Raw genomic sequence first — 19,621 nt, 5'->3', positions numbered from 1 at the left:
AGCTGGGTGAAAACACCATAGGCAGCCTCAGGCCAGGAAAACTTTCTGTTTAAATGCAAATGGAGCTGCCTGGTCAGGTTACCACCTAGAGGCGAAGATGTTTGGGCGGAGCCCAGCCCTCCTGCTCTGCAGTCACTCAGGCACGAAGTGGCGGGACTTGCGAACTGTCCAATCAGGGGCGCCGCTGGTGGAGGTGGGCGGGGCGACGCACAGCACCAGCAAGAAAGTCGCCACGGACTCCGACATCCCACGGAGGATATCAGGCGTTCCCGGCCCTTTACGGTCCCAGTCGTTTCTGCACTGGTCGTGGGAGGCGTAGGAGGGACTCGGGGAGACCCAGAAAAGCTGGATATGGTGAGTGTGCCTCCCCGGCGTGTGGAGACGGAGCGGAGAAATTGGTAGGAACCCGCGGGAACAGGCCGAGGCGGGACCCAGGCCTCCCCGCGTTAAACTCCGGAGTCTGCGGACCTGTGTCCACTTGGACAGCCACTGGGACCTCATTCCCTCCGGCTTGCAGCGTGGGGGAGGGGCCTGCAGTCGGGACCCCGGGCGTCCTGTCCCGTCACTGCGCGCCACGACTTCGGCCCCGGCCCCTAGCCTCTCTGGGCAGCTCTGCGCCCGCAGCCCCGCGTCTCCCCCAGCATGTGCGGTGACCACGAGGAGGGTCATCAGGGAACAATACTGACTCGGTCCCCGGGGTACCTGTGTATGAGGAGCTGTGTGGGGTCCCCAGTCCCTCCTTTCTCCCCAGGGCGGGACCCGTTTTCTCCAGAGTTTTCCAAATGGTTGGGGAGCAGGGTCTCAAATCCACGACCCTGTCCCTCTAGCCTAGCTCTTCCTAGAGTGGCAATAAATGCCTCAATTTCCAGATTCCTTCCCGAATTCTAAAACTCCAGCTTCTCCTCTTCGATTCACAGCATCATTATCAACTATTTGTCTTCCGTGGTGCATTTCAAGCAGAGCCAATTTTTTTTTGTTTTAATTTTTTTTTTTCCCACAGCGTCATGGATGACCCCTTTTTATAGATTTATATTCGTTGTGGATATTTGACATGAGAGGACAGCCATGAATAACTACGTGGAACTACCGTTTGAATCCTCATGCCTCTCCCTCAGGATCTTTTCTGGACACAGACATCCTATCCGAAATCCTGCCGGTGGTGGTCCTCTTTGGAAGCTTTCCTGGTTGATCTGTCAGCCTTGTCCCTCTCTGGCTTTGTCATAGGACATTTTTCGTCATCCTTTTAACATTCGTCTGTCTGTGTCTTTAGGTTTAAAGTGGATTTCTTGTGGACAACATACGATTAAGTGTGATTTAAAAAATCTGTCATTACTGTATTTGTCTTTCAGTTGTATTGGGACCTTGATTAAAGTGGTGGCTAATACGGTTGGATTAATACCTACCACACCTTTTATTGTTTTTATTTGTTACCCTTGTACTTTGTTTCTTTTTGTCTTCCCACTTTTTCTGCCGTCTCTGGCTTTAATTGAGCATTTTACCTGATTGTTTTTCTTAATCCTCTGTTAGTATATCAATTACACATATTTTTTCACTTTTTTAGTGCTTGCCCTTGAGTTTTCAGTATACACTTAAAACTAAGCCACATCATTTGTCAAGTCCACCATACCACTTCATTGGGCATGCAGGTAACCTCATACGAAGTTGTTCCCACTTCCCCCATCTCTGGTCCCTTGTCACATGGCTCTCATTTATTTCACTTATCCGTAAGTTTGTAATTGCCAAATACATTCTTGTTCATATTTGAAACAAAGTGGTTATCTGCCATATTAATTATAAGAATTACAGTAGATATTTTACCTTCATATATTGTTTTTCTAATCCTACATCTTCATCATTTACATTCTTTCTGATGAGTCTCTGAACATTTCTTTCACAGTAGGTCTATTAAGACAAAGTCTCAATTTTTTTCTGAGAAAGTCTTTATTCCTCCTTTATTCCTGGAAGATAATTTCGCTTGACACAAAATTCTAGGAGAGTTGTTTTTTGTTACAAAACGTTAAATATTTCACTCCACTCTTTTATTTCTTGCGTGGTTTCTGAAAAGAAGTCTGATTTAATTCTAATCTTTGTTTCTGTATAACTAAGGTGTTTTCCCCTCTGGCCTCTTTCCATATATATTCACCTTGTCTTTGGTTTTTGTCTAGTTTGAATACGAGCTACTTGGTTGTCCATTTTTATTGTTTATGTGTTTAGTGTCCTCTGAGCTTCCTGGATCTACAGTGTGTCGTGTATCATTAATTTTAGGAAAATCTCAATGATTGTTACTACACTAATTTCTTCTGTTCTTTTCTGTCTTTTCCTTTCGTAATCCCATGATGGTTATAAATCTTCTTTTTAAGACGGTTTATGTTAGGGTTCATGGATATTGTTCTGTCTTTTTTGTGTTTCCATTAAACTCTGCTGAAATAGAATTTTTTGACAGGCCATGGCAAGAACAGAATATTTGGGGAATATTAATAATGTTGTATTTATTTTCTCTTTCCCAATTTTAAAAATCGTGGGTTGCCCTGTGACCTAAATGCTGTGAAGAATCTAAGAAGAGAAGTTTATTTCAAGTTATTTTGCTTTTTTCTTGCGAGGTTGGGAATGATAGCTTCTAAGTTATTAATGCCAGAGCCGGAAGTAGAAGCTTCTGACTCCAATTTTTTGACAGTTGACTGTGGACAGCTTTAGAGCCTCATCCCTCCTTCTTCCCCTTGTGACCCACATGTATCCAAGACAGTGAGAAAGGCTTTGCTCCTACCTTTGGCGCAGGAAAAGATTGAATCCACACATGCTCTGCCCTTGTGTGTAAACTCTCACTGTATCCCACCACAAAACCAAAATAAAAAAGTCCACACACGTTTCCTTGCTCTCTCAAGCTATTTCACGCCTGCTTGAGAGACCTGCCTTACACTCGCCAGAGACCTCAATTATGGAGGAATATACCCTTTTATAGCCTACTGGCAGTGTGTGCTGTCTCCAGCTAAGGGATTCTTATGCTTAGGGGTTGAACTGCCTGTTCCTTTTCTCCCTAGAGGAGCTTGACAATGGCAGAGGAAGGAAGGACACCTCTACAGTGGCTGGTCACAGAGGACTTCCTTCTGATTAGAGGATAGTGATTTTATGTTCTTTGGGAGGAAAACACTGTGGACAGGTTTATTTATTTTATAATCATGGGAATATTCACCATGAAAACATCATGGACTTCAGTGAGCTCCCTTATAATCTGCAGCTCTTAAATTTTTTTTGTCAATTTATAAATCCCTTATACTATACGCAAATCCTTGTTGTTTATCTATTTAATATGTAGTAAACTGCATGTGTTAATCCCATACTTCCCATTTATCCCTTTTCCCCCCTTCCCTTTTGGTAACCATAAGTTTGTTTTCTATGTCTGTGAGCCTGTCTGTTTTGTAAATCAGTTCATTTGTACTCTTTTTTAGATTCCACATATAAGAGATATCATATATTTGTCTATCAATGTTTGATTTACTTAGTCTAATAATGTCTAGGTCCATCCATGTTGCTGCAAATGGCATTATTTCCTTCTTTTTTATGGCCTAGTAATAATACATTGCATATATAAACCACATCTTTGGAATCCGTTCATTTGTTGATAGACACATAGGTTGTTTCCATGTCTTGGCTGTTGTAAATTGTGCCGCTGTGAACATTGGGATGCATGTATCTTTTCGAATTAGAGCTTTCCTCTTTTGCTGATATAAGCCCAGGAGTGGGATTGCTGGATCATATGGTAACCCTTTTTAGTTTTTAAGGAACCTGCATACTGCACCAATATACATTCCTACCAACAGTGTAGGAGGGTTCCCTTTTCTCCACATCTTCTCCAGCATTTATTATTTGTAGACTGATGATGCCCATTCTGACTGGTGTGAGTTGTTACCTCAGTGTAGTTTTGATTTGCATTTCACTAATAATTTGTGATGTTGAGCATCTTTTCATGTGCCTGTTGGTCATCTGTATGTCTTCTTTGGAGGAATGTCTATTTAGGTCCCTTTTTTAAAAATAAGTAAATAAATAAATAAATAAATAATTAATTTATGGCTGCGTTGGGTCTTCGTTGCTGTGTGTGGGCTTTTTTCTAGTTGCGGTGCATGGGCTTCTTATTGCGGTGGCTTCTCTTTGTTGCAGAGCATGGGCTCTATGTGCACGGGCTTCAGTAGTTGTGGCACATGGACTCAGTAATTGTGGCTCACCGGCTCTAGAGCGCAGGCTCAGTAGTTGTGGCCCACGGGCTTAATTGCTCCGTGGCATGTAGGATCTTCCTGGACCAGGGCTTGAACCTGTTTCCCCTGCATTGTCAGGCAGATTCTTAACCACTGCGCCACCAGGGAAGCCCTGTTTGTATATTTTAGAAATTAAGCCCTTGTCACTCACATCCTTTGCAAATATTTTCTTCCAGTCCATAGGTTGTCTTCTTGTTTTGTGTATGGTTTCCTTTGCTGTGCAAAAGCTCATAAGTTTGATTAGGTCCCATTTGTTTATTTTTGCTTTTATTTCTATTGCCTCAGTAGGTTTACCTGAGAAAACACTGCTACAATTTATGCAAAAGAATGTTTTGCCTATATTTTCTTCTAGGGGTTTTATGGTATTAGGTGTTATATTTAAGTCTTTAAGCCATTTTGAGTTTATTTTTGTGTATGGTATGTGGGAATGTTCTAACTTCATTGATTTACATGGGGCTGTCCTGTTTTCCCAACACCACTTGCTGAGGAGAATATCTTTTCTCCATTGTTTATTCTTCCCTCCTTTGTCAAAGATTAATTGATCATAGGTGTGTGAGTTTATTTCTGGGCTCTCTATTTTGTTGCATTGATCTCTATGTCTGTTTTTGTTCATTACCACACTGTTTTAATTACTGTAGCTTTGTAGTATTGTCTGAAGGCTGGGAGAGTTATTACTCCAACTTTGTTCTTTTTCCTCAGAATTGCTTTGATAATTCTGGGTCTTTTACGTTCCATATAAATTTTAGGATTATTTGTTCTAGTTCTTTGAAAAATGTCATGAGTAATTTGATGGGGATTGCATTAAATCTGTAGATTGCTTTGGGTAGTGTGGCCATTTTAACAATATTAATTCTTTCAATCCTAGAACATAGGATATCTTTCCATTTCCTTGAATCATCTTTGGTTTCCTTTATCAATATTTTATAGTTCTCAGCATATAAGTCTTTCACCTCCTTGGTTAGGCATATTCCTAGGTATTTCATTTTTTTTTGATGTGATTTTATTTTATTTTTTTAATTTATTTTTTAATTAATTTATTTATTTATTTTTGGCTGCATTGGGTCTTTGTTGCTGCGCGCGGGCTTTCTCTAGTTGCGGTGAGCAGGGGCTACTCTCAGTTGCAGTGCATGGGCTTCTCATTGCGGTGGCTTCTCTTGTTGCGGAGCACAGGCTCTAGGCGAGTGGGCTTCAGTAGTTGTGGCATGCGGGTTCAGTAGTTGTGGCTCACAGGCTCTAGAGTGCAGGCTTAGTAGTTGTGGCGCACGGGCTTAGTTGCTCTGTGGCATGTGAGGTCTTCCCAGGCAAGGGATCAAACCTGTGTCCCCTGCGTTGGCAGGTGGATTCTTAACCACTGCACCACCAAGGATGTCCTGATGTGATTTTTTTTTAAATAAATTTATTTATTATTTATTTATTTTTGGCTGTGTTGGGTCTTCGTTGCTGCACAGGCTTTCTCTAGTTGTGGTGAGTGGGGGCTACTCTTCATTGCAGTGTGTGGGCTTCTCATTGCGATGGCTTCTCTTGTTGCGGAGCCCAGGCTCTAGGCATGTGGGCTTCAGAGGTTGTGCATGTGGGCTCAGTAGTTGTGGCATGCAGGCTCAGTAGCTGTGGCACACAGGCTTAGTTGCTCTGCAGCATGTGGGATCTTCCCGGACCAGAGTTTGAACATGTGTGCCCTGCATTGGCAGACGAATTCTTAACCACTGCGCCACCAGGGAAGTCCCTGATGTGATTTTAAATGGGATTGTTTTTTTACTTTCTCTTTTTTATATTTCTTTTTTGGTGTAAAGAAATGCAACAGATTTCTGTATATTTATCTCATATTCTGCTGCCTTGCCGAATTCATTTGTCAGTTCTAGTAGTTTTTGTGTGGAGTCTTTAGGGTTTTTATATGGAGTATCATGTCATCTTCATATAATGGCAATTTTACTTTTTCCCTTCTGATTTGGATTTCATTTCTTTTTCTTCTGTGATTGCTGTGGCTAGGACTTCCAATACTCTGTTGAGTAGAAGTGGTGGAAGTGGGCATCCTTGTCTCATTCCAGAATTTACTGGGAATGCTTTCAGCTTTTCACCATTGAGTGTTACGTTGGCTGTGGGTTTGCCAAAAATGGCTTTTATTATGTTGAGATATGTTCTTTCTATAACCACTTTGGTGAGAGTTTTTATCATGAATGCATGTTAAATTTTATCAGATACTTTGTCTTCACCTGTTGAGATGATCATGTGGTTTTTGTCTTTTCTTTTGTTGATGTCATGTATCACATTGATTGATTTGTGTGTGTTGAACCATCCTTGTGAGCCTGGGATGAATCCAACTTGATCATGTTGTATGATCCTTTCTGTGTGTACTTGGATTTGATTTGATCACATTTTGTTGAGGATTTTTGCATCTGTAGTCATCAAAGATATTGGCCAGTAATTTTCTTTTTTGTGTAGTGTCTTTGGTTTTGGCATCAGGGTGATGGTTGCTTCATAGAATGACTTTGGGAGTGTACCCGCCTCTTCAGTCTTTTGGAATAGTTTGATAAGGATCAGTATAAGTTCTTCTTTGTATGTTTGGTAGAATTCTCCAGGGAAGCTCTCTGGTCCTGGACTTTTGTTTGCACGGAGTTTTTTGTTTTTGTTTTTATATTGCAGCTTCAATTTTTAAAAATTAAATTAAATTAATTAATTTATTTTTGGCCACACCACATGGCTTGCAGGATCTTAGTTCCCTGACCAGAGGTTGAACCCAGGCCACAGCAGTGAAAGTGTTGAGTCCTAACCACTGGACCACCAGGGGATTTGCACAGTTTCCATTTAACTTCTAGTGCTTGGTCTGTTCAAATTATCTCTTTCTTCTTGACTCAATTTGGGTAGGCTGTATATTTTTAGGAACTTGTACCTTTCTTCTAGGTTGTCCATTTTGTGGGCATATACTTGTTTATACTATTCTCTTATGATTTTTTTGTATTGCTGTGGTATTGGTTGTTGTTTTTCCCCTTTCATTTCTCATTTTGTTTCTTTGGGTCCTCTCTCTTTTCTTTTTGGTGAGCTTGCCTAGAGGGTTGTTGATTTTTTTTTATCTTTTCAAAAAACCAGGTCTCAGTTTTATTGGACTTTTCTAATGTTTTTTTTTTTTAATCTCTATCTACTTCCTCTCTGATCTTTATTATTTCCCTCTTTCTGTGACTTTAGGTTTTGTTGTTCTTTTTCTAATCCTTTTAGTGGTAGGTTAGGTTATTTATTTGGGATTTATTGTTTTTGTTTAAAGAAGCCCTGTATCGCTATGAAATTCCCTCATAGAACTGCTTTTGCTGCATCTCATAGATTATGTATGGTTGTGTTTTCATTTTCATTTTTCTTGAGGTAATTTTTAATTTCCTCTTGGATTTCATTGTTGACCCATTGGTTTTTTTAGGGACATGCTGTTTTTAGTCTCCATATAATCATTTTTTTCTCGCTTTTCTTTCTGTGGTTGATTTCTGGTTTCATGCTGTTGTGGTCAGAAAAGATGCTTGAAATAATTTCTGTCCTCTTAAATTTGTTGAGCCTTGTTTTTTGTTCTACTGTGTGGTTTATCCTAGAGAATGTTCTATGTGTGCTTGAAAAGAATGTGTATTCTGGTTTCTTTGGATGTAGTGTCCTATAAATAGCTATTAAGTCTAACTATTCTATTGTGTCATTCAGAATCTCTGTTGCTTTACTGATTTTCTGTCTGGAAGATCTGTCCATTGATGCCACTGGGATGTGAAACTCTCCTATTACTGTATTCCCATCAATTTCTCCTTTTATGTCTGCTCATATTTGTTTTATGTATTTAGATGTTCCTACATTGGGTGCATGTATGTTAATGAGTGCAATATCCTCTTCTTGTAGATCCTTTTATCATTATCTAGTGTCCTTCTTTTTCTTTATTGCTTTTGTTTTAAAGTCTATTTTGTCTGATATGAGTATTGCTAACCCTGCTTTCTTTTAATTTCCATTTGTTTGAAATATCTTTTTCCATTCCCTTACTTTCAATGTTTATGTTTCTTTTGCTGTAAATTGGGTCTCTTGTAGGCAGCATATTGAAAGTTCTTGTTTTATTATCCAATTTACCACTCTGTCTTTTGATTGGAGCATTTATTCCATTGACACATAAAGTAGTTTTTGATAAGTATGTATTTATTGACATTTAAAACCTTGTTTTCCAGTTGATTTTATATGTTCCTTTCTTCTTCTTTTTCCCTTTGTAGTTTGATGGTTTTCTTTGTATTATGCTTGAGTTTCTTTCATTTTGGTTTTTGTGAATGTATTGTTTGTTTTTGGTTTGTGGTTAGCCTGGTTTTCAAGTTTGTTAACCCGTAAATGTATGTACTTGCTTTAGACTGGTAGTCATATAAACTCAAACACATTGTAAAAGATCTACATTTGTACTCCCCCCTCCCACACATTTTGTGATTTTGATGTCGTATTTTACATCTTCATGTTTATTACCCTTTTGCTGTTCCTTATAGTTATAATTGCTTTCACAGTATTCTTTTGATTCTTTTTAAATCTATGTACTGGTTTATTTAAGTGATCTTCAGTCCTCTTATATATTTACCTTCACTATTTTGATTTTCCCATTCATATAGATTCTTGCTTTTCCATTTAGAGAGGACCTTTCTATATTTCTTGTAAGATAGGCTTAGTACTGCTGTATTCTTTTAGTTTTTTCTTTTCTGAGAAATTCTATATCTCTCCTTCTATTTTAAATGATAATCTTGCTGGGTGGAGTATCCTAGGTTGCAGGTTTTTACCTTTCAGGACTTTCAGTGTATCTTGCCACTCCTTCTGCCCTGCAAAGCTTCTGTAGAGAAATCAGCTGATAGCCTTATGTGGATTCGCTTGTGATTGACTCTTTGGTTTTCTCTTGTTGCCGTTAGAATCCTCTCTTTATCTTTACTTCTTCCTATTTTAGTTATGATATATTTTAGAGCAGGTCTGTTTGGGTTCATCTTGTTTGGGACCCTTTGTGCTTCCTGTACCTGGATATCTGTTTCTTTCTTTAGGTTTGGGACGTTTTAAGCCATAATTTATTCAATACTTTTTCAATCCCCTTTTCTCTTTCTACTCCTTCTTGGATTCTATTATGCGTAAATTGGCATGCTTTGTATTGTTCCATACATCTCATATGTTGCTTTCATATTTTTCATTTGTTTTTCTGTCTGCTGTTCTGATTGGGTGATTCCCGTTATTCTTTCTTCCAGGTCACTTGTTTGTTGTTCTGCATTATTAAGTTTGCTATTTATTGTCTAACTCAGTATTCATATTGACAATGGAGTTGTCTAATGTTGATTGGCTCATCTTTATAGTTTCTAGTTCCTTGTTGCAGTGATCCACATTTTTATTGGTAGCCTTTCTTAATACCTTCAGCATTTTTATTACCTCCTTTTTGAACTTGGGGTCTGGTAGACTGGAGAGGTCTGTTTCATTGTTTGTTCTTTAAGGGGATTTCTCTTATTCTTTTAATTGGGAGTAGTTCCTCTGCTTTTTCATTTTTCTTATATTTCTCTGACTCTGTCAGTTTAGGAGAAACAGTTATCTACTGTGGTCTCGCAGGGCTGATATTTTGTGGGAGTGTCCCTGTGTAGACTGCTTGAGTCCAATATTCATGGTGCAAGGGCTGTTTTTAGTATGTATGCTTGCCATGTGTCTCATCAGGTTCTGCTCACCCTTGTTGGTGTGTTTGGCCTTGTGGTGATCAGAGACTGCACTGGATGTTTGGTGGGGCCTCCTCTTTGCTCTGTGATTGTCACAGGTCTGTTGGGGGCAGGGTCTGCTCTCTAGTTGTTGGAATAGAAGCTCCTAGATCCGGTTCTAAGCTGTGGTGTGAGGTAGGTGACACTGGAGCCCTCCCACTGGGAAAGGAGCCACTTCATCTTCATCCCCAGGAGATGTCTGTGGGATGTGTGATTCTGCGATGCTGCTTGCCACCTGGTGTGCATACCCACAAAGATCACTGCTGCTGGCACTGCCCTTGATGGCCGCCTTCACTTGGGGGCTCTGGTAATCAGGTTAGAGGTTCCTTAGGCGTGTATACGTGTGCACAGGGCCACCAGTGTTTAAACCCACAGAGTCATGTCCCCTGAGCCAGCAGATAATCGGCTGAGGTGGCTCTCAGGTAAGCACAAGCAGTCCCGGTCCCAAAATCTGCTGGAACGAGAACCCACTGGAGCTGCATCCCAGCACCTGCAGTAGGACTGCCTGCAGTTGGCTCAGATTTCAGCCCTGCCTCTGCTTGTTCAGGCCCACAAAGTTCAAAGAACCCACTGCAGCTAGATCCCTGCTATGAGCATGCTGACAGTGAGGCTGCTATGGCAGACCTGTTCCCCTCCTGCCTGTGTTGACAATGGGGCTCCTATGGCAGACCCACTCTCCGTCGTGCTCATGCCCCCAGTTGCAACCCAGGCCACAGTCCAGGCCCTGTGGGCTGTCTCTGTGCAGCCAAACTGAGTCCTCTCCCCGGGTCTGTCCGCTGAAGCCACGTTTCTGCACCCAGTCATTGCACACACCAGCAGGCACATGTCTTGGGCTGAGAAGTGTGGGCACGTTACCAGGACCTTCAGTTCTGATCTCTCTCTACCCTGCCAGGCTGCAGGCCAGCTGCCACACTCTCCTTTCCAGCCTTTGAAGCTCCCTATCTATCCTGGTGGACCTCCCAACTGGTGAAGGAGGTTCCCTGGCTTAGGGGACCTTTCCTCTTTCACAGCTCCCTCCCAGCGGCGCAGGTCCCATCTCAATTCCTCTTCTCTCTTCTCCCTTCATCCTACCCAGTTATGTGGGGATCTTTCTTGCAGCTTTGGTTATATGAGATCTTCTGGAAGCTTCCAATAGGTATTCTAAAAAAATTGTTCCACATGTAGATGTACTGACAGGAGGAGGTGAGTTCCATGTCCCTCCACTCCGCCATCTTGTTCTCCTCTCCTTAAATTGTTTTTTAATGTCAGCAGGGACGAGGATCGACTGTCATGGTGTGCCACATGGGCTCTTCTGACATTATTATCTCAGTGTGTATGCCTGTGTGTTCCCAGAATTGGCAGGAAGCTGCCCTGAGGCACAGGAGTGTAGAGATTTTGTGGTCTAAGTTGTCATGCCTTCTTTGTCATGTCTGAACTCTATGTTCCAAATAACTTTCTAGTCCATTAAATTGGACAGAGAGACAAAGGAGGTACTGAGTCTGTAATACATATGACACAGGGCAAAAGCAGTGCTTCTCCCCAAGAATATTTTCATTCAGCCAGTTGCATCTTGTCACTTTTAATGTCCTGGAGGACTGTAGGATCTGTGACTAGCTGGACCTTGTTAAATGTTACATGCCAGAGGCCTCCTGGACTCTCATGCTTGGTAATGGGAAGAGAAGAAAAAGCTTGTAGTTATTCACAGTGGTTTACGCATTGAAACCTCACAGAGATTTGACCCCTTGTCTCTTGGAGTGCTGGAATTGGTGGGTAATAAGGAAGGAAATGAAAGAATTTTTCTCATAAGGAATTGATGGTCTTAAAATGATAATATTGGTTTCATTTGTATAGCATTTCTGTCATTTCCCAGTATTCTCTGGGCCCTGCCACTAGAGAGAAATAAAATGTAATGTGATCACAGTAAAAATGTATAAATAATTTTCATGTCTTTATGGTACTGATAAATTAATGAGGAAGAAAGTGTGGACAGAGGGTGAGTAAATGTTTGGAAAGGCCAGAATCATACATAACCTTCCCATAAATGGAATATAGGTGTCCAGTGCTGTCACTCATCCTACTGTACACATACTTGGGATGTTTTAGGACTCAGTGACCTGTGAGGATGTGGCTGTGAACTTCACCCTGGAGGAGTGGGCTCTACTGAATCCTACACAGAAGAAACTCTACAGAGATGTGATGCAGGAAACCTTTAGGAACCTGGCCTCAGTAGGTAAGGATGGGGACTTTCCGTCAGTTACTCAGGTAGAGATCAAATGCTTCTTGCTCATTGATGTTGTTCTAAGTTGTGTAATGTGAGAAGGGAGGATGTTGGTATATAAACCAGGCATGATCACAGATAACAATGTACATAGAGTCAAATAATATTTCTTTAATTTCCTATCTTTGGAATTATTTTACTGGGTCTGCATTTTAGGAACAAAATGGGATGATGATGACATTGAAGAGCAGTACAAAAACCAGGGGGGAAAACCAAGGTAAGTCACACTGACAATAGAAAGCATTGACTCACATGAGAATCCTGGTATATTATGAAATTTTAAAAACGTGCAAACAAAACAAATAGCCCTTTCTTCTAATTTAGTTATTCTTAGAAAGTTTCTTTCAAAAGTATTTCTTAAATGTTATATAAATGTGCAGTATTTGCAAAATAATTCACTTGCAAGCAGTATTAATAAACCCTGTATTTGAATATCACTTTTCAATAGAAAGGGTGCAGTCCTGTTGCAGAGCATTCAGTATATTCAATTCCTAACAATTCACACAAATTAGAAAACCACACTATTCCTATCAATTTTAATAAATGCAATACATATAAAATGATTAAGAAACCATTAATAATGTGCTTCTCACATTTTCAGAAATCATATGGTAGTGAGATTCTCTGAGCGTAAAGACCGTAGTCCATGTGGAGGAAACTTCAGCCTTATTCCACCTCTCGATCAGGACAAGAAAACTCCTGGATTAAAACCATTTGAATGCAGTGTATGTGGAAAAGTCTTCATGCATCATTCATCTCTTAATAGGCACATGAAATGTCACATTGAACACAAACCTCAAGATTTTAAAAAATATGATCAGGGACTGTATAATACATATAAATGTAAGGAATGTGGGAAAGTTTACAAATATTACAGTTCCTTACAGAGGCACAAAAGAACTCACACAGGAGAGAAACTGTATGAATTCCAGCAATGTGGAAAAAGTTTCAGGAATCATCAAGGTTTCCAAACACATGAAATAATTCACTCTAGAGAGAAGCCCTATGAATGTAAGCAATGGGGTAAAGGTTTATGTTCTCAAAAAGGTTTCCAAAAACACGAAAGAGATCACACTGGAGAAAAACCCTATGAATGTAAGGAATGTGAGGAAGCAATCATTAACCCCAGTTCTCTTCAAATACATGAAAGGAGTCACAGTGGAGAGAAACCATATGTATGTAAAACGTGTTGTAAAGCATTTAGTATTCCCAGATCCCTTCGAGAACATGAAAGAACCCATACTGGAGAAAAACCCTATGAATGTAAAGTATGTGGGAAATCTTTCGCTTCCACTTATGTTCAAGTGCATGAAAGAGCTCACACTGGACAGAAACCCTATCAATGTCAGGAATGTGGGAAAGCCTTCGTTTGTTCCTCAGGCATTCGAAGGCACATGAAACTGCACACTGGAGAGAAACCATATAAATGTGGAGAATGTGGGAAAGCATTTATTATTCCCAGTTTTCTTCACACACATGAAAGGACTCACACTAGAGAGAAACCGTATATGTGTAAAACATGTTCTAAAGCATTTAGTATTCCCAGATATCTCCGAAAACATGAGAAAACCCATACTGGAGAAAAACCCTATGAATGTAAGATATGTGGGAAAACCTTCAGTTCCTCCTATGTTCAAGTGCATGAAAGAATTCACACTGGAGAGAGACCCTATAAATGTAAGGAATGTGGGAAAGCCTACATTTCTCTCTCAGGCATTCACAGACACATGAGACTGCACACTGGAGAGAAACCATATAAATGTGTAGAATGTGGGAAAGCATTTATTATTCCCAGTTTTCTTCAAACACATGAAAGGACTCACACTGGTGAGAAACCGTGTGTGTGTAAAATATGTTCTAAAGCATTTCGTTTTTCCAGTTCTCTTCAAAAACATGAAAGAACACATACTGGAAAAACCCTATGACTGTAAAATATGTGGGAAAACTTTTGCTTCCACTTACGTTCAAGTGCATGAAAGAACTCACCCTGGAGAGAAGCCTTATGAACATAGGAACACGGGAAAGCCTACATTTCTTTCTTAGGCATTCAGAGACACATGCATACTACAGAGAAACCATGTAAATATGAAAAATGTGGGAAAACCTTTTCTGATCTCTCTACTTTGCAAAAGCATGAAAGGGTTCACTAGATAATAGGTATAGTTTTTAAAGAGCCTAGGAAAGACTTCAGTGGGCCCACATACTTATATGTGAAAACTCCCATGAGAAACAAATATAAATGTCAGTAACATGAGGTAACTTGTTGGAAAGTAATCCAAGAATAATGTTTCAGAAAATCTTCAATATGAAAGACTTGTTATAAAAATTTATAAATATATGTGTTTACTAAGGATCTTTATGAAAGTGCCTTGCTTGACGTTGGATTTGTACTAGTTACCTTCAGAAGTGAATATTTAGGTGAGGTAATTCTGGAAGTCATCTTTTAATAATAGTTCATAAGGTTAAAAGGTAGTGATTTTTCCTTTAATCAGATAATGATATTTTCTTTTTCCATTTTTAAGTATGTTGGACCTATGGGTGATTAAAGTGTAGTTCTTTTTTTTTTTTTAACATCTTTATTGGAGTATAATTGCTTTACAATGGTGTGTTAGTTTCTGCTTTATAACACAGTGAATCAGCTATACATATATATATACCCCATAAAGTGTAGTTCTAATATGCAATTAGGCTTGGTATTTGTTGGGATTTTCCTACTGGCCTTGGGTGGCAGTTCTCGGATATCCTTAATCTATTATATATACTGTACCTTTATTACAGAAAGATCTTTTCTGGGTGGTGGTGAGTATAGGAGCCTTTTTCCATTTTCCATACTATTAAACACTTGGAATAATTTTTTCTGTATGACAAGGTTGTCAAAGGGTGTACATTCACGTAAATTATGTTTTTCCATTTGCTTCTTCATTCCTTCTGACTGGTATTTGGTGAAAAGACTTTGAAGAAGAGGGACTTGTGATAGGACAAAAAATCTAGAGTTGGAGATATCCTGCCTGTGAGTAATATTAGGACCTAAATTTTCCACAATCTATCCCCTTCGTGGTTCCATGTTAGAATTCACCAGTAGCGTCACCTGTGTGCAATTTAAAGGCAGATGAGAAGAAGGCATACTTCAGATTTTGGAGCCACCATGCTGGGAGAGAGACAGATACCTAGGAGGTTTGAGGACACCACCTTTCATCCTATTTTCCAGATTCTGTGCCTTTGTATTCAAGAGTATCCTCAAAACCACCACCAACTGTTTGATTTCTATTATCAGAAGTGTAGTTTTCCTCTGATGTCTTCACAATTCTACATCAAAATCTGTTAGAGTTTGAATTTTTCTGTGAAGCCTCCTGTGTCCACTTGGAAAATAATTCAGAATTTCATGATTTGGAGTATTGTTTGATTACCCTCTTCTGTAGATTATAGCTTCATCATGTCTAACTTGTGTAGGAAACACCTTATGCTGTTAACATTGCTAGTGAGTATGTTTTCCTGATTCACCATGACATTCACAATGGTGCAGCGATAAACAATGACATGAGAGTTTGCTGCATTGTGCAGTGGCTGCCTTGACCCACTCCTTCCATGTGAGAATAAGCCCCTTCCTCATATCAGGAAAAGTATGGGTGCTTTCTGTTACTTGTAGCTGAATATAATCCCTCTTTGTTTTCAGTTACGTTTGATTGTACATGATTAAAAGTATGTTCATTTTTTGGTGAAAGAAATAATTCTGTAATTGTTTCAGAGAGAGATTTTATCAACTCTTTCCTAAGCTTTTGTATGCTAACAAATACTGTGGTTTTTCTTTCCTCAGAATATATATTAAAATACCCATTTAATTATGGATATTCAGATAAATTTGCAATTTTCTTCATTTAATCATTATATTTTTGCATTAGTATTATCATGTTCAAGTATTTTTTTCTCAGAGAAATTTTACTTTTTTTGTAGTTAAAATTTTTGATTTGAAATTCATTTCTCATTCACTCTTAATACCAAAAATGTAAAAATTTTCCAGTGCCCTCTGCCACTGACCCATAGGATCACACCTGTAGTCAAAGAGGGGAGTATAATGAATTTTATTAAGAATGAACACAGACTGCAAAGGACTGTGAAGTATAATAGCAACAGGATGCTGAAATGGACTTCTTATAGGATTTTGACTCTTGTTAGAGGATATGGTTGCTATTTAAGCAAGCAAGGTGTTTTTCTGTATTGAATGCTGTGAGGAGGTAAACTTTTCTCTCATTGGTGATCATAATTGTTGTTTTCTAGAAGGTAAAAACGAGAATTAGAGCGAAAGTTTTTTCAAAAGACATTCCAGTCAGTCATATTAGTAAGAAAAGGAAAGTACTGGTCATTTTTATGATTTGGAACTTTTATCTTTTACCATTTTTAGAGGTAGTGTTACAAAATATCGATATAAATGTCTTGGTCCTTCATGGCCACTGAGTGCCTTGATGAAGGAGGTGTGTGACATTTTTCTTTTTAACAGGAAAAGACTTGGCCTTACAAAGAATACAGGCCAGCTCCTGGTCCTTTGGAACAGCTTTTGCCTTTCCTACTTGTTATGTAAACACTGATGTATTTCCTGAGGTACCATGCAGTACCTCAGTTATAATATATAAGTTTACTGTTTAGTATACTATGTAATATTTTTAATATTTCCGTTATGACTCAACTGAGGCCTATAAGTTTAGGTAATTTGTGTTATTTCATGTAATGTTATAATTGAGTATAAAAGGAGATATGGGGAATTTTTAATGTTTTTTCCTTTAAGCAGGATGCCCCTTGTTTCGATGATCCACAAAGCCCACAGCGCATTTTGCTGTTCACAGGTTTCATTTCCATATGCTTAGACTTCCAGCACATTTTCTGGAAGCCTGGAAAATAAAAGTAACAACTTCAATTTTTATTAAAGAGCAGAAGAAATTAAATATTTTCCATGGTATTTAGTGTTAAGTAAAAACCAGGGGAGAAATATACAAGGACAGTTGTATGCAGCATAAGGAGTAGTAAAAGGGAAGGTTGTAGTGATATACACCTATGATATACACCATGATTAAAACACTCAGAATAACAGGAATAGAAAGAAATTTCTTAACCTCATAATGAACATCTGTGGAAAACCCAAAGCTAATATTTTTAATGATGAAAGATTGGATGCTTTCATCTGAAGATATGGAACAAAACAAGGATATCTGGTCTTGCCACTTCTGTTTGAGAATGTACTAGAGATTTTAGCCAAAACTATTATACAAGAAAAGGCAATAAAATGCTTAAAGATTGGTTAGGAAGATGAAAAACTATTTACATTTCCAGATGAGATATCTTCTATTCAGAAAAAACTAAAGAATTTTTAAAAAAAGTATTAGAACTCATTATTGAGTTCAGCAGAGTGATAATATACAAGATCAAAATATAATAATTATTTTTTTTAGTGTATTTCTATACACTTGCAATGATATAATGAAACTAAGACATGCACTTCTAATAAGATGAAAAGGAATAAAATAATTAGGAATAAATTTAGCAAAAGGAATACAAAATGAATACTCAGAAAACTACAAAGCATGGTCAACATAAATAAATGAATGTGAGATAAATGTGAAAACATCCTAATTTCTTGGATCAGAATATTTAACACTGTTGAAATGGCACTGTATGGTTTCATTGGTATGAGGTACCTAGAGTTGTTGAATTCCTAGAGACAAAAAGTAGAATAGTTTTTGCCAGGGGCTGGGCAGTGGGAGAATGAGGACTTGTTGTCTTACGGATGTAAAAAATTAATAAACAGAAACCTAAATTAAATAGACCAGAAGGGAAGCTATCACACCCTATGAGGATAGCGGAGCCCAACAGAAAGAAGGAGAACTTTCTCCTCTTGCCTCAAGATCTTGGCCAATGAGAAACTGTCATAACTCAGCCAATGAAAAGCCACTGTACTTTGAACCCTCAGTTTGCTCAGATCATTCTTTGTTTACTATAGCCCTCCCAACATCCTTTTCCCTTCTTTAAAAGACTCCTCTCCTTGCTCCAGGGATCTTGCATGCCAAGGTTGCAGATCCCAAATTACAATTCTTTGCTCGTCCTGGATAAACCCATATTTTGCTGGAGAAATAACTGACAGTCTATTTGTTTATCTCAACATGTTTGTGGAAGATGAAAATTGGAGATTGGTTTCACAATGGCAATGTATTACATAGTACTGAACTATACAGTTAAAAATGGTGAACATGTACATTTTATGGTATGTGTATATTACTACAATTATAAGTAAAATTTTTAGGGCAAGAGAGTGAAAACACAACCACAGAATGGAAGAAAATTTTGCCAATCTTATATCTGAAAAGGAACTTGTAATGAAAATATCTAGACATAACATAATTTATAAAAATCAAATAGTTCAATTTAAATATGACAAAGGATCTGAATACACATTTTTTCCAAGTAAAATACACAAATGTTCAAGGGCATATGAAAAGATTCTGGATATCATTAGTCATCAAGGACATGCAAATCAAAACCACAGTGAGATTCCACTTGACAACAATTAGGATGACTAAAATTAAAAAGTGAGGCACGGGGCTTCCCTGGTGGTGCAGTGGTTGAGAATCTGCCTGCAAAGGAAGGGGACACGGGTTCGAGCCCTGGTCTGGGAAGATCCCACATGCCGCGGAGCAACTAGGCCTGTGAGCCACAATTACTGAGCCTGCGCGTCTGGAGCCTGTGCTCCCCAACAAGAGAGGCCGCGATAATGAGAGGCCCGTGCACCGCGATGAAGAGTGGCCCCCACTTGCCGCAACTGGAGAAAGCCCTGGCACAGAAACGAAGACCCAACACAGCCATAAAATAAATAAATAAATAAATAAACCCAAAAGTTAAAAAAAAAAAAAAAAGTGAGGCAATAAGTTTTATCGAGGATACTTGGAGAAATTTGAACTCTCATATGGGGTGGAATGAAGATAAAATGGCGAAACTGCTCTGGATAAAGGTCTGGGAGATCCTCAAATATTAAACCTAGAATTATCAAATGACCCATCAATCCCACCTAGGTACATGCTCAAGAAAATGAAAACACATGTTCGATCAAAACATATATGAATTTTATAGTAATGTGATTCATAGTAAGCAAAAGGGAGAAACATCCAAATGTCCATTAACAGGTGAATAGATAAACACAACATGTTTTATCCAATCAGTAGAATATTATTCTGACACAAAACGAAGGAAATATTCACGCATAGTTGTCTCTTGAAGAAATTATGCTGAGTGAATGAAGTCCTTCAAAAGGCCATATATAATTCTTTTAATATGAAAGAGCAGAATATGGAAATAGAAAGTAGAGTAGTGGTTTTTTAGGCTGGGGGATTGGAGGAGGAGGATAAGAAGATTAGCAGTGATAG

General features: G+C 38.8%; 1 pseudogene; it reads left to right on the top strand.

The window, feature by feature from the left end:
- The first annotated feature begins 214 nt into the window (after positions 1-214).
- On the top strand, positions 215-14,810 carry LOC118891827 (annotated as a pseudogene).
- Positions 14,811-19,621: the final 4,811 nt, after the last annotated feature.

Source organism: Balaenoptera musculus, chromosome 3 (assembly GCF_009873245.2).
Source record: "Balaenoptera musculus isolate JJ_BM4_2016_0621 chromosome 3, mBalMus1.pri.v3, whole genome shotgun sequence".
NCBI lineage: Eukaryota > Metazoa > Chordata > Mammalia > Artiodactyla > Balaenopteridae > Balaenoptera > Balaenoptera musculus.
This window is presented reverse-complemented; position numbering and strand designations above follow the sequence as displayed.